The sequence below is a fragment of the Rattus norvegicus genome, chromosome 9, assembly GCF_036323735.1.
Source record: "Rattus norvegicus strain BN/NHsdMcwi chromosome 9, GRCr8, whole genome shotgun sequence".
Lineage (NCBI taxonomy): Eukaryota > Metazoa > Chordata > Mammalia > Rodentia > Muridae > Rattus > Rattus norvegicus.
In genome coordinates this window covers 119,747,312-119,761,055 of record NC_086027.1, presented here as the reverse complement: position 1 = coordinate 119,761,055, position 13,744 = coordinate 119,747,312, and the positions used below count along the sequence as shown (strand labels likewise).

Here is a 13,744-nt window from a genome sequence, read left to right as displayed (position 1 = left end):
ATATCTTACTGTAAGACTTGTGCTGTGTGTGTGTGTGTGTGTGTGTGTGTGTGTGTGTGTGTGTGTGTGTTCCCTGCTTCATAGACTTCAAAATACTTGATACTGCACAACTTACTTTTATCTTTTTGGCAGATATAGAAGGATTTCTGCACTGTTTACACTCATGCTAAAAGCCCTGTATCTATCTATACTCATACTCTAATTCATTGTTCCCTTTCAAATGTGTTCTCTATTTTAAATTAGTTCTATCATGATATATATATATATATATATATATATATATATATATAAGGCATAGGATTGCATATAATATGTGGTACTATAAAATGTTTCAATACACATGTGCATTTTATAATGTTTACAGATCTGTCTCCTCAAACATTTATGTTTATCTATGGGTAAACAGTCAAACTCATAAGTGTATTTTTAAAGTATTGTTTCCCCAGCTGTTGTTTATGTGGAGAAACAACCTTCTCTTCTTCTCCTTCCCCCTTCTTTCTCTTGCTCCCTCCCTTCCAGCATCATTAGGATCATTTACTTTGAAGTCAATAATTAAGTCTTTCTCTACTCTCCCTCTGGGTTGCCAGTCTTTCCTCACTGGAGAAGGATTTGGATGTAAACCTCTTCTCTGTTTCATGAATAGTAAATATTTTGACATTGTTGCAAGTGAAGTTGGCGTGTACCCTGTCTTTATAACACTTCTTTGCCACTTTCTGGATGGTGTCAGATAATAAACAGTGAATCTTAAGTTTAGTGTTGTTATATTTATAAACGATTTCTAAGTGTCTACACAGAACACTTCTATGCATGTTTTTGAGGGAAGACTAAGCAGTTAAGAGTGCATACTCTCTTGTAGAGGACATGAGTTCAGTTCCTCAGAACTGGGCACAACGGAAGCTTACAACCCCCGTAGCTTCAGCTCTAGGTGATCTGACACACTTTGCAGACATCCATACCCATGTGCACATACAGACACTCACACACATATGTAAAATATAATAAATCTAAAATGGAAAATTTTCATATGCGAGGTACATAGTTTCCCTTACTCTCCTTAAAACCTTTATTTTTTAACTTTGATTTTCATTTATAAAATTCCTCTCATTTGATGAACTATAGTATGGAACGCAGTTTTTAAAAAGTTTCCAAGTAGTTTGTCATAAACCTCAACTACCTAAATGCATTTTACAATGCTTATAAAACATTAGGATATCCATATCCATAGAACCCTTTTGTTCTGTTTCTATATTAATAAAATCTACGTGTCATTTCAAGATTTTATAAATTTCACTGTGCTGTATTGAGTACAATTGACTATGGCACATATCTTCATCCTATTCTTAAAGATTCTTGGCTAGTAACTATTCTGTACATTTTATCTGTGGATTTTTAATTTTTCATACATTGTGTATTTCCCTTACATTCACCAGGTAACATACTGAACCACTCCTATGTGAATTTAGAAATTTTTTTCTTGTTTGCTTCTAGTCCATGTTTTTACACCTTCACTAGGATTTAACTATTTTTTATTTGCTTATTTGGTTCCTCCTCCCAATATTCCCTCCAATCTTCCTTCTTGAGATAAGTTCACTCTTTCATTCTTCCCCCTGGGTTTCCTAGGATATATGGAAGTTAAATATGTTTCTTGCTGTTCTAAAAATTAGGAAACGCAAGATCAAGGGTCTATGTCTGGTGTGTGCCTTTGTACAGCATCACTCTATCATGAGAGGGCAACAAGTTGCCAGGGAACCTCACATCTTGTTATTACGTTTCCAACACAGAAACTTCCTGCAATACATTCAAACCGTAGCAACATATTTTCGCTTTAAAATTGGTTTCAAGTTTGTATTAGATAGTTTCAGCCAGTCTTCCCTACTGTTTCTCTCCTCCCCCCACGTCTCAAAACATATTAATCATGCTCATTTAAAAGGCTTGTCTGAAAAAGTCAATATCTGGATCAATTTTCCTTTTTTTCCTGTTATTGATGTTATTCAAAGATAAAGATACTTTTATCTTTAAATGTCTAAAAAATGTTTACTAAATGATGAATATTTGTGCAAAAGAATCAGAAGATTTTAAGTTGTATTTTCTGCTCAAAAAACTTTCCACCTCTTATATTTTGCAGGTAGATTGACTGTGCAATCAACTTCTTAATCCAACAGGAGCTTAAAATGCTATAGAGATTGGCTGTAATGTTGGTTAAGCCCATTCTATCCTGCTGACTCTGATCCTCCAGGCAGTCCTCCTACAACCTGAGGTGCAGCAGCCCTGAGGCTCATCATCTCCCTCTGATAAATGCAGAAGACTCAGCTCTAGCTATAGAATTCTGAGTTCCTTATCCTCAAAATCTGATAAATGCCCTCGGCTGTAAATGCATGATGCCTTCCCTAACCTCAGATCATTGCAGAAATTCTCATTCTGCTTTCTGGAAATGTTTGTCCCTGTTTCTCAATGCCTGAAGAGCACCAGAAATGAAAATATCCCATGGGGAACTATTTTTGTTTGAATGCCCTACAATTTCTGATTGCACCAGTAGCCGCTCATGTCCCTTGTGGATAGTCTCCACTATAGCAAAAGCAGTAGATTGTTATTTAATGATTCTGTTGTATAGCCTTCTGAAGCTTTAAACTTCTTAAAGGCAGAAGTGATCAAAATTTTCTGGGTATTTTCTGAATGCCAGATATCAAGTGGGGATTCTTGTTAATGAATTAAAAAATTATGACCATGTATCATAGAAATGTCCCCTTTTATGCTTTTAATCATAACCTTAACCATATAAATACAGCTTATCAACTATATTTGTTTACTGGTTTGATTTTGGGACCATGGCAGATAATTTTGTGTGTGCACATGTTAATTTGCCTCAATATTATCAAGGCTAGGAATATATCTCAAAGTTAGGGCATATGCATATTTTTATAATAAATAAAGTGAAAAAGACCAATTTAATCATAAGTGTTACCACATTAGGTATTTTATCAGATTGTAATACTGGTTAATTAAAAATATAGTTCCCCCCAAACCTTAATTTCTTATTAAGCTATTAAAAATTACTACAAAATTTCTTTTCTTTGAGCAGGCAGTCACTTAAAATTTTTCTTTCCAACACATTTATCCAGGTCAAGAAAACTTGAATGTGTGATTCCCCATAAAGAACTGAATTAGGTTTAATACTTATATCCTCTAATTGCTTGCCCTTTAAAGCATTGGCTACTCTAAGTTATAGTGGTATTTCTTCCGGCTAAGAAGAAGCATGCAGGAGGCTTCACTTAAAAGGTTAATGACAAAATGAGCCTTTCTAATTTATATAAATGCCAGGTGAGGCGCATGGCTGGAGCATCTCTGTCATTATGCAGCACCCTCTCAGAGCTTCGCCTTGGCATTCGCTGTCCATTTCAACCCCTTACAGGGCTTTATTAAAACATGAATACGGATGGGACTTGAAAACAATTCCGATGAACACTGTCCGCTTTGGATACTTTCAAGGCTTTCTGGTCTGTTTTACTCTAATGGAAGCCAATAATTCAGTTGCGCTGCTCAGTTAGCTGGTTACTAGCTTATTAGAATTATTTACACTCGGAGAAACTTAAACAATTAAAAATGTTTGTTCTACTACATCCCCTTTACATGTTCAGTAGTTAGATGGGGGTAATCATATTAAGCTGAGAATATATGCAACATTTTCATCATCACAGACTTCCTTTTGAGAAAAACCAACCTCCAGTTTTCAACAGAATGGGGAAAAGGTTTTGTTCTTCTGTGAAAGGTCTGAATAAAATGTATGAAGAGCCTCTTGAGTCATTTTTGGTTTCTCTCTGGATGTATTTTGAACCAAATGTGAACTGTGTATCTACATAGAGATTATTCAACCAAACCATTTACCTCCCCTAAGTTAGAATACCCCCAAGAAACATTTTACTTGGTGACAAGCAGGTTATTGATTGGAAAGTCAGAGGTATAGATGCAATTAATTCTCAAGTCCACCAGCATGTTGCCACTCAAACAGCTATTTCATGCTATCTCATTTAATAATATTTCATTCCTGGTTCTTTACTTAACAGCAGAGAAAAAATTAGCAAACGAGCAAGCTGTCAATACTTCTTGTGGAGTCATTGCTTACTGGTCAAGTTATGTTGCTAGATAGGGATTTGCATAGCAGCAATAAAATGTCAGATATTCCAGACTGAAATTGAAGAATTGTACTTCCAATAGCCAGCACTTTTCCATATAACTCTTTGCTTCTGGCTGCATTCATAAACTCATGCTTCTGCCAGTTTACAGACCCACATTAATACCTTCATTTAAAAATGCCTTTATAGAGGGAGGGAGGGAAAAATGCCTTTATCCCCTATATGATCCCTACTATTCAATCTGTGAAGAAGATCCATTTGTCTGTCTCTCATTGAGATTGAAGCTTTTATGAGTTACTGTTTTATCGTGAACTTTGTTTCACAGTACAATTTTTAAAATAAATATAATTACAAAATGGTTCGAAAGCAGCACATAGCAATATTTATCCTGTGTGTCACCTACCATTTCCATGCATTCACACAAAGCTGGGGTCTAAGCTTGTGAAGCAAAAAAAAATAGTCAAGCTTTCTTCATCTTCAAGGCAACTTGCTCATTAAAATGAAAGACTGCAGGAGACAGGGGCCGTGATGGCTACCGAAAAACAATGTTTTCTAGACACAACAGAGTTCTCCACATATGAAATCAAAGTAGTTATGGCAGCATGTGTGAGAGCCATGCAAGATTGAGACAAAATTCCCACATAGAAAAGGGGACAGTCAAGAAATGCCACCACTAGCTGAGACGCTATTAGCCAGTAATGACTATTAGAAGAGTCAGTTGTTTTTTTTTTCCAAAGATACGTCCCCTGAGAGGATATGTCCACAATGCAGCAGATGCTCCAATGTGTGTTCAAGCAGCACCAGGTGGACTTGGTGAGTTTAACAATAGAAAACACACACACACACACACACACACACACACACACACACACACACACACAATTAAGGATGGAGTAATGGTGGGATAATGAAGGACCAAAGGAAAGAGATGGATGGTACGCTTGTCAACCAACCAGAGCTTCCAGGGACTAAACCACTACAGAAAGACTATATATGGACTGACCCAGGGCTCCAACTGCATATGTAGCAGAGAATAGCCTTGTTGGGGCATCAGAGGAAGGGGAAGCACTTAGTCCTGCCAAGGTTGGACCCCCCAGTGCAGGGGAATATGGCAGGGGTCAATAAGGGGGATGTATAGGGGGAATACCCATATGGGAGAGGGGGAGGGCAGGGAATGGGAGCTTACAGACAGGAAACCGGGAAGAGGAATAACCTTTGACATGTAAGTAAAGAAATATATCTAATAAAAAATTAAAAAAAACAAAAAACAAACAAAAAAGAATAAATTATTACATACATGGATTACATTTTTAAACAATAGAAAATATGTTCCATTGCTATGTAGAAACCATCTAAAGCAAAATATCTTACCTTCAGTTATCTCAAGGGGTTGTTCAATCAATAGACATTTTTACATAGACCCTATCATAGCAGCATTTGCAATGAGCACATGCTTGGGTGGCAACCATATTTGCAAAACTGTATCATAAAGAATCCTTATAACTTTATTATGATTATACTCACACAGCTCTTTTGGAAGAAAGGAGCATGGTTAATGTAAGGGGGAGGGAAGTGAAAAGGCTAACATATCCCAGCACATTAATCTAGTGAGATATTCATGCACCTCAGATATGATATACTGCAAAGCATTTTATTCTGTAGTTTTCTTACACCAAATGCATACCCAAAATGGACATGGCAGAATACTTAACCATTCTAAATTGAAAGTCATTCTCCAGAGAAGTAGCTGATACACTTCAAAACTATCAAGATGCTGAAAGGCATGTGGAAAAAAATGTCAAAACCTCAGAGATCAGAAGAGTCTAAGGAGACATGTTAAGTTAATACAAAATATAGTTCTGGGTGGGATCATTGAACAAACAAAAGACTATGGAAAGCATAATGTGATTGCATATTTTCTTATTAGCCATTGTGTCCACTAATGTCCTATTTTACATAACATGCTTCTAGAGCAAACAATAAATTTGATTGAAAAATTAAAAGAAATCTAGTGAGATATTTCTCAATGGTGATAAAATAAGTACATACATGGAAGAAACTTACTATGTCTTGTGTTCCAAGCTCTTGATCATGATGAAATAATAGTATCTATTCAAACAAAGTTTTAGGCAACACCTATGTTATAGTACAAAGTCTGAAGATAGATTTATCAAAATAGAGAATAAAATTCACAGGGTAGTCATGAGACTTAGACATTAGAGATGTCATAGAGAACCATCACAGTAACTCATGCACAAGGTAAGTCTCAGGTGCTATTAAAATGAATAAAGAGGGAGATATTTTATATTTAGTTTTGATAGTTTTAGCTGTCAACTTTGCACCATCTGGACTCAATTGGGAAAAGATTTTTAAAGTGGAATTGTCTGGACTGTATTACCTGTAGTCATTAGGTTTGAAACCTGGGACAAATGGCTAACTGAGGTGCCTATTTAACATACCAAAGTTGATCTTTTTCCATTTCCACCAGGTTTTCCCAGCATCCCCCAGGCCCTACTTGTTGCATATTGTAGCTGACATATCCCCCCCCACTGCCATGTCCCCAGCCTGGGGACTATGCTGCCCTTACACAACAGAAAGCAGTGTAATAAGCATGGACCCTCACTTCTCACTACTCACCCTTCCTATTTCCTTAACATTTATAGAAAGGGAAGAACATCGGTCGCCCTGAGAACCACCCACATTCTGGAACCTGGTGCCTCAGAGTTTTCCTACCCCACTCCCCACACTCTACCTTCAATGACCCAAAGCCAATGACCCATCTTCACTAACAGCCAATGTGACTTGTTTCCACCATGCTCCAAATTCCCTATAAAGACTGTCATCATAGCATAGCCTATACTATGTCCATCCCAATTCAGAGGTAGCCAACTTGTGTTTCCTTTTGTCAATAAATCTTTGACATGATGCATTTTGCATGGTGATTTTTTTCTTATATTCATTAGTCCAGTCATTCCTTAGTATCTTTGAGTAGGCATGTCTCTAATGGTCTTGAAAGTGTCATTTGAAGTTGGAAGGTCTAGCCCACTATGCCAGGCACAATTCTCTAGACAGATTTTCTTTCTGAGTATGTGTTTTTATTTATCTTTGGTCTTGATGACCATAGATGTGATGTAGCTAGCTACTGCAGATTTTTGTTTTGATTTCCTTGCAATAGAGAATTTTAACCTGAAAATGTAAGCCAAATAACCATGTCACCCCTCAAAGTTGTTCTGTGAGGGCAGTATGAGTTTTAAGCACTTATGCTCCATCTATACTGGGAATTGTTTTCTAGTGGCACTAATATATTTTTTACATGATGAGTTGATGTTCAGGTGCTAATTTTTGCAAAGCATTCCTTCCATTTGGGGAAAGTGGCTTTGTAAAGTAAAATATTTATTCCTTAAATTTTATCATTTTTTCTTTCTCAAATAAGATTACTTCATTTAGGCAATATCCCAAATGTAGCCTCTTTAAGTTTTTTTTAAAGCTTCTTTATATACTTTCATTAGTGATTCTTGTGGTAACAGAGAGACATTTACAGTTTATTCTCTTTATAATTACTCTTGTTTTCTGCTATAGCTAAATGTTATATCTAATGACATTTAAATCTAACTATATTTTTTCATTTTCTACTATAAACTATAGCTCCATGTTTAATCAGCTGACTACACTATGCCAAATATCACAATTATATTTTTTAGTTTGTACTCATAATTTTTATTTTATCTCTAGTAACTTCATTGTAGGACCTTGTATTTGTACATTTTCCCATTGTTATAAGTGTTTTGTTTCTTTTATAAAATTAATTTCTTTGCACTTAACATTTTTCATGCAACGTGTTTGATCATATTCTTTCCTTCCCTACTCACCCAACTCCATTTCCATGTGCCTGTCTCCCTACTCTCTTTTGCCCCACTTTTCTCTCACTCTTGCTCTCCCTCTCTTTCTCTCTCTCTCTCTCTCTCTCTCTCTCTCTCTCTCTGTCTCTGTCTCTCTCTCTCTCTCTCTCTCACACACACACACACACACACACAAAATAAAAATTGAAAGACAAAGTAAATGTGAACCATGCATCTTTGGAGTAGCTTTGTATATACCTCCATAGAGAAAGTATTACAGAACTATTTTAATGAGAAACAGTAAGCCCCTATTCTTGGTTTTGGCTTAAAAACCTAGTTTTTTCATCTCACAAACCCATGGCTTGGGAGTGTGACACATCACAATAGTGGAAACCACTCATGAATTTATGACTCTCCTTTTCTAGGTTCAAAGCCAGCCACATTACATTTCTCATATTGGTCTTCTATAATCCTACCTCTTAACCATAGCTCGGAGTCAACTATTTTTAAGAACATTCAGACCATTCAGAATGATGCCTGTAAGCCCTTGAGACACCGAGAAGCCAGGCTTGTCCCCCCTCAGAGAACCTCCAACCATCAGACCCTGCCCATAGAACATACTAAGGGACAAAACAGCCCTTCTAGACACAGATGGCCAACCTCTGCTCAACAGAGTAAAAAGCCCAAACCTAAGACTTGAAAACCCATCATTTCCGACCCTGGAAATCTCTACCTTGGAAAGCTCTGTCCCCCAAGCAACACCATGTAAATGATGTCTTCTCCTTATTTCTCTGTTGCTTCTCCCACAGGCTGCTACCCTCCTGGATTTTTCCTTCCCAGTACATCTCTCCTGTGAGGTTTGTTATGCAGTGTGACTTTGTGGTGTTTCTTGTCTCCTGACTTCCAGGATATTTTTCAATTCAGAGCTATAACACATGCATTGGAGAAACCTTTCCACTGGAGCAGAGTTGTAGCACTTTCTTTGGAGAACCCAACCCACCCACTTAGAGCAGGGCTATAACACCACATTGCGGAAAACTTGCAACAGAGATGACCCTCAAACAGCATGTGATACCATAGGATTTGCTGTTGTACTGAATATAAAATGTGAGACATGAAAGAAAATAGCAATCAATGATTACATTCTAGCTTGAATAATTGCATCTGAGTTTAAGGGAAAGAACAGATGATTAGGAAAAATAGGAGCTTGCTGGAAGCATGATAAATTGGATGCAAATAACCTGTCATCTCTTTGCATCTGTATGGACACGAAAGCAAACTTATAACTTAAACTCTGTTTCTGAACAATTCCATTATGTTTGGAGGTATTGCAATTCCCAGAACTAATCCTGCTTTTTGGGACAGTTCATTAAATTAAAACAAAATTTTCCTACTTTTACTTCACACTCGATGAATATTATTCTTTCTCTGAAAGAGAACTGCAAGTAAGTGGATGCCTCTTTCATCATAATGTATATGATTTGCAAGATATTATTTTATTGTATAGGTTTTCCTTGTTCTGGCTAAGCACTGCATCTGCTAGTCTTATTTACTGGTACTTTTCTAGGGACAGTTATTCTCAAGTGAGTACTCTGTATTCCGTAATAGGTTTTGAGGAAGGAACATGAATAGCATTAATATCTCCCAAGACTTTGATCAACAGAGTTTCATAATAGATACTCTTTGGAAATAAATTCATCTTTTACCTTCTTTCTCCTCCTTTTTTATTGTGAAGTTCATTATCATTTCCAAGCTCCGTCTTCGTTCAGTCTATGCTCCATAACATTCAAAACAAAGTATCATAATTGTATTTTACTTTCTCTTCCTCCTGATTTGCATTTTGCTCTAACTTTGCATAATTCCAGAGAGGCTGCGAAGTCCTTTAAAAATATTATTCCTGTGCTGACAGGGTGGTGGGTGATATTTTACAAAAAGAAGTATCATGTGGTTGCCTAGAGACCAAAAGGCATTCAAAATAATAGAAGAATGGAGGGAATAAATGAAAATATCATCTATGATGGCATTTTATTTAGGTGAGAAAATAACTGAATGACTATGGGCCCCTTTCACTTGTAATTCTGTCTGCTCTTCAATTGCAAGTGTCAAGTTATTTGAATATTAATCAGTGTATATTCCTGGCAGTTGCATATGTTTATCAGGATGGCAGTGTGTCTCATAAACTTATATTATGGAACCATTGTCTTGATTTCACAAAAGGTCATAGTTTACCCAAACTATTTCTTTAGTAGCTATCTGTTTGAAACAATATTTGTAAAATTGAAGATTCTACTGCCAAATATTGAATACTACATTGTCAACAGCTCCTTGATTTTGTAAAAGAGAGGATTTGAAAGATAACAGGGGAAACAGATGAGGTCAGTGGTACCTATTTTTCCTTGCCTCTCTTAATATTTTGAAATCCAGTGAGTTTCAACATTTAATGCTAGAAATAAGCAATGAAATGAGTGCATAATGACCACTGAGTCCAGAATAAAAGAAGTTATACATCCTTCTATATCTTTTTAATGCTGTGTTCTGCTGATTCTTCACTCTGGTCACCACTTCATTTTAAATTCTTACTTAGAAACAAAATTAAATTTAAATTTTAAATGTACTTATTAGCAAAAGACCAGACATAGCTTTTAATGTCTTACAATTTAGCATCTTGCATTTTCAAGATGCCACTCTGCATTTTTTTAATGTGGTGTGTGTGTGTGTGTGTGTGTGTGTGTGAACATCTATTTGATTCATTCTTTTTTCTCTGCAGCCTATTAGAAACTCTAGCAGCTGAAATATCTTCATTATATATTTTTAAATGGAAAAGATCACTATATGAAAGATCAAAAATTCCTGAAACCATTGATATAAGAAATTGGATAGAGCAAATAAAAATCCTGCCAGAGTGCTTTCAAGGCAATGAAAGAAGCAAGCCAAGAGAATAGGTTTTATTCAAGCACAGAGTAAAGGAATCATATTTCATGATGAAGGACTATAAAACATTTCTGAGTAGAAATTAAATTGATAGCTTAAAAAGAAGTGGATAGTCCATTCATCTCAGCCTATTTCTAGTGGACTGTCATTCCAAACCTTTAATGCAATCAGTACTTGGGCAAATGCTGTGATTCTCTGGTACAGGTGTGGACAGAGGTGAAAATGTGAAATCTGCTATGTAAGATAGCCTTCTGTACTCATTTCTCAAGTGGATTTTATTCAAAAATGTGAAAGAAATTAGCTGAGAATACCTGAATCTCTTCTTTGGAACCATCTATGTAAGGCTGATCAGAAGCTACTCTGTATACTTTATAAAAAAAAAAAGCATCTTCAGACTGCATCCCATGTAATACTTTCCCAAAGTTTTCTGGAAGGGCTGCTCCATTGGAAACCCTATATAGTTATGCAGGTAATATCATTTGTTCTTACTGGAGTTCTTGTGTTTGGTTTTATGACTTTTCTTTCCTTTCGAACTGTTAGCTGAATCCCTTCATGAAGCTAAGTTGTCATATATCAGATATTTGTTTTTCTTCCAAAATCTCAGTTTCCTGGTACATTTTCATTTACAAACCTTTTGACTTTGTGGCTGTTCTCCATGCAAATTCAACTGGATTTGTGTGCATATTTTACTAATAATACAGAAAAGGTCCTATGATGCTTCACAGTTGACAAGGAAGACCTTGGTCTTCAAGCACAATGTATTCCCACAAAATACCTTTACTAACTGAGGAGTATAAGATTGCTTAAGTTCGATCAGACACTTTTTTCCCTCATTAGTGATGGCATTGAGACCATGAGAAGAAATATCTCTACCAATAATTGGCATTTCTTTACTTTCTGATTTAGTGCCTCGTTGAAGTAGCAAGGGACATCCATGTTTGCCATGAAGAAAAAAAGATCTACAAAGATAGACCTTCCAGAAAAGCATGCTATCTTAGGCAGAAAATGTTAATTCCCTTTTCTCTGTCAATCTCAATCCCCATCATCTCATACATTTCCATCCTCTATAGTTATTATTTCCCCATTTCCAAGCCATCTCTTTTTTAGTCTCCATTTTCTACTTTTAATTCCTTCACACAAATAACTACCTGGTGGTAGCTGACTAAGCATCCCCTAATTATAGACTATTTATGCCTCCACGAGAACTAGGTCCATTGTTGCCCACAGCCCGAGATCTGCAAGCTGCGTGCCCACGAGTTCCCACTTGAACTTTTGCAATCAGAGAGAACAGCAACGGCCTCAAAAATGGAGGGCTACTACATCCTGGGATTCTCGCCCAGTATATGCAAGATACTGGCAACATTATCTTCATTCAATGCTCTGGATGCAAAGCCATCAGAATGCCTACAGAAAGTTCTGGGATTCCTGTTTCACTTCCGCATGGTTCTTCCCTCATGGAGTTCTTCCCTGGAACTCCCTTGCTTATGAGGCTGGACATCCTTGGAACTCTCAAGGCCAGCACATGGAGTGGCAGGAGTCTCCCTACAGTGTTTTCCATCTCAAAAGCTCCGAGCAGCCTCTTCATAACAGCTATAGAACCCAGGGATCCACAAGAGAAGATGAAGCACTGCGTGAAGAGGAAGAGCTGGCGTCGGATTCAGATGAGGAAGTGGAATGTGACCTGAGCAATACGGAAATCACTGAGGAGCTCCGCCAGTACTTCGCACAGACTGAGGCACAGAGAAGAGCGAAGGTGACAGCAGCAGCTGGACGAGAAGCTTCTCAATGACTATCTGAATGCGGACCATGGCCTGTACTTCAACGACCACAGGTCAGCAGAGCCCCTATCTGAGACGCCCTGGGAGCAGCGTCAAGTAGAAACGAAGCGCTTATATGGGAACAGTGCTCCCAAGATCCTGGCCATGGAGGCTGCTGTGCAGCTGAGCTTTGACAATCACTGTGACAGAAAGCAGCTGAAGTACTGGCCTGTCATTCCCCTGAAGTTCTGAGTCCTGGGGACCGGACTCAGGCAACGCCTCACAGTTCCTAGCTTCTCCCTCGTTATCTCTTCTGGACATTTTCAGAGAAAGAGGCCCGTATAGCAACATGGCAGACACAGTCTGTCAGCCACTTATAATTCTGTCAGCAGGAGATCTACTGTTGCCAACATAAGGAATGTTCACTTGACATATGTATTGCACTGGCCCTTGGTTTTCTCTGTAACAGTCCAGTTCATTGAAATTATTGCCTAGAGATACTGCCTATTGTTTTGCATTTTTAATTTCCTCCTTTAAACTGTCCAGAATATCATAAAAGCCATAGGCCACATGTCATTTATTCCTACATTTTGTGATCAGTTTTCATACAGCCAAGGCTAGCTACAAACTCTTTGCATGCCTCGGAAAATGATTCAAATTACAGTAGGACAAGTTGTTGTTCTACTTGTTGGACAAGTTGTAGGCACTTGTTACTCAGGTGTCAACCCGCACGCTCTATAAAAGACCTCAGAGTAAATACTCTGGACTTGGCAGGCCATGTTGTGTGTGTCATAACTGCCTAGTCCTGTTGCCTTCATAGCATAAAAACAGCCACAATTACTGAATAAACAAATGAATGTGACTGTGTTTCAATAAAACTTTATTTGTAAAAAAATATTTATGCCATTTTAGATACTATACATTATATCTCAGGTACTGCTCACATTAATTCTACTAAATACTCTTCCTTGTCCTGAAAAAAGTAAATAAACTGCCAAGAAAAATATTATGTGATGAACCTTATTCTCACAGCCTTTGGGGCTATTTTAATTTCATTGTGTATGATCCTGAAACCGTAGACTGTAAG

At 37.3% G+C, this 13,744-nt stretch overlaps 1 pseudogene; it reads left to right on the top strand.

Annotated features, from left to right (window-relative positions):
• Positions 1–4,895: 4,895 nt before the first annotated feature.
• Positions 4,896–13,427, top strand: Gemin8-ps3 (gem (nuclear organelle) associated protein 8, pseudogene 3; annotated as a pseudogene).
• The last annotated feature ends 317 nt before the right edge of the window (positions 13,428–13,744 follow it).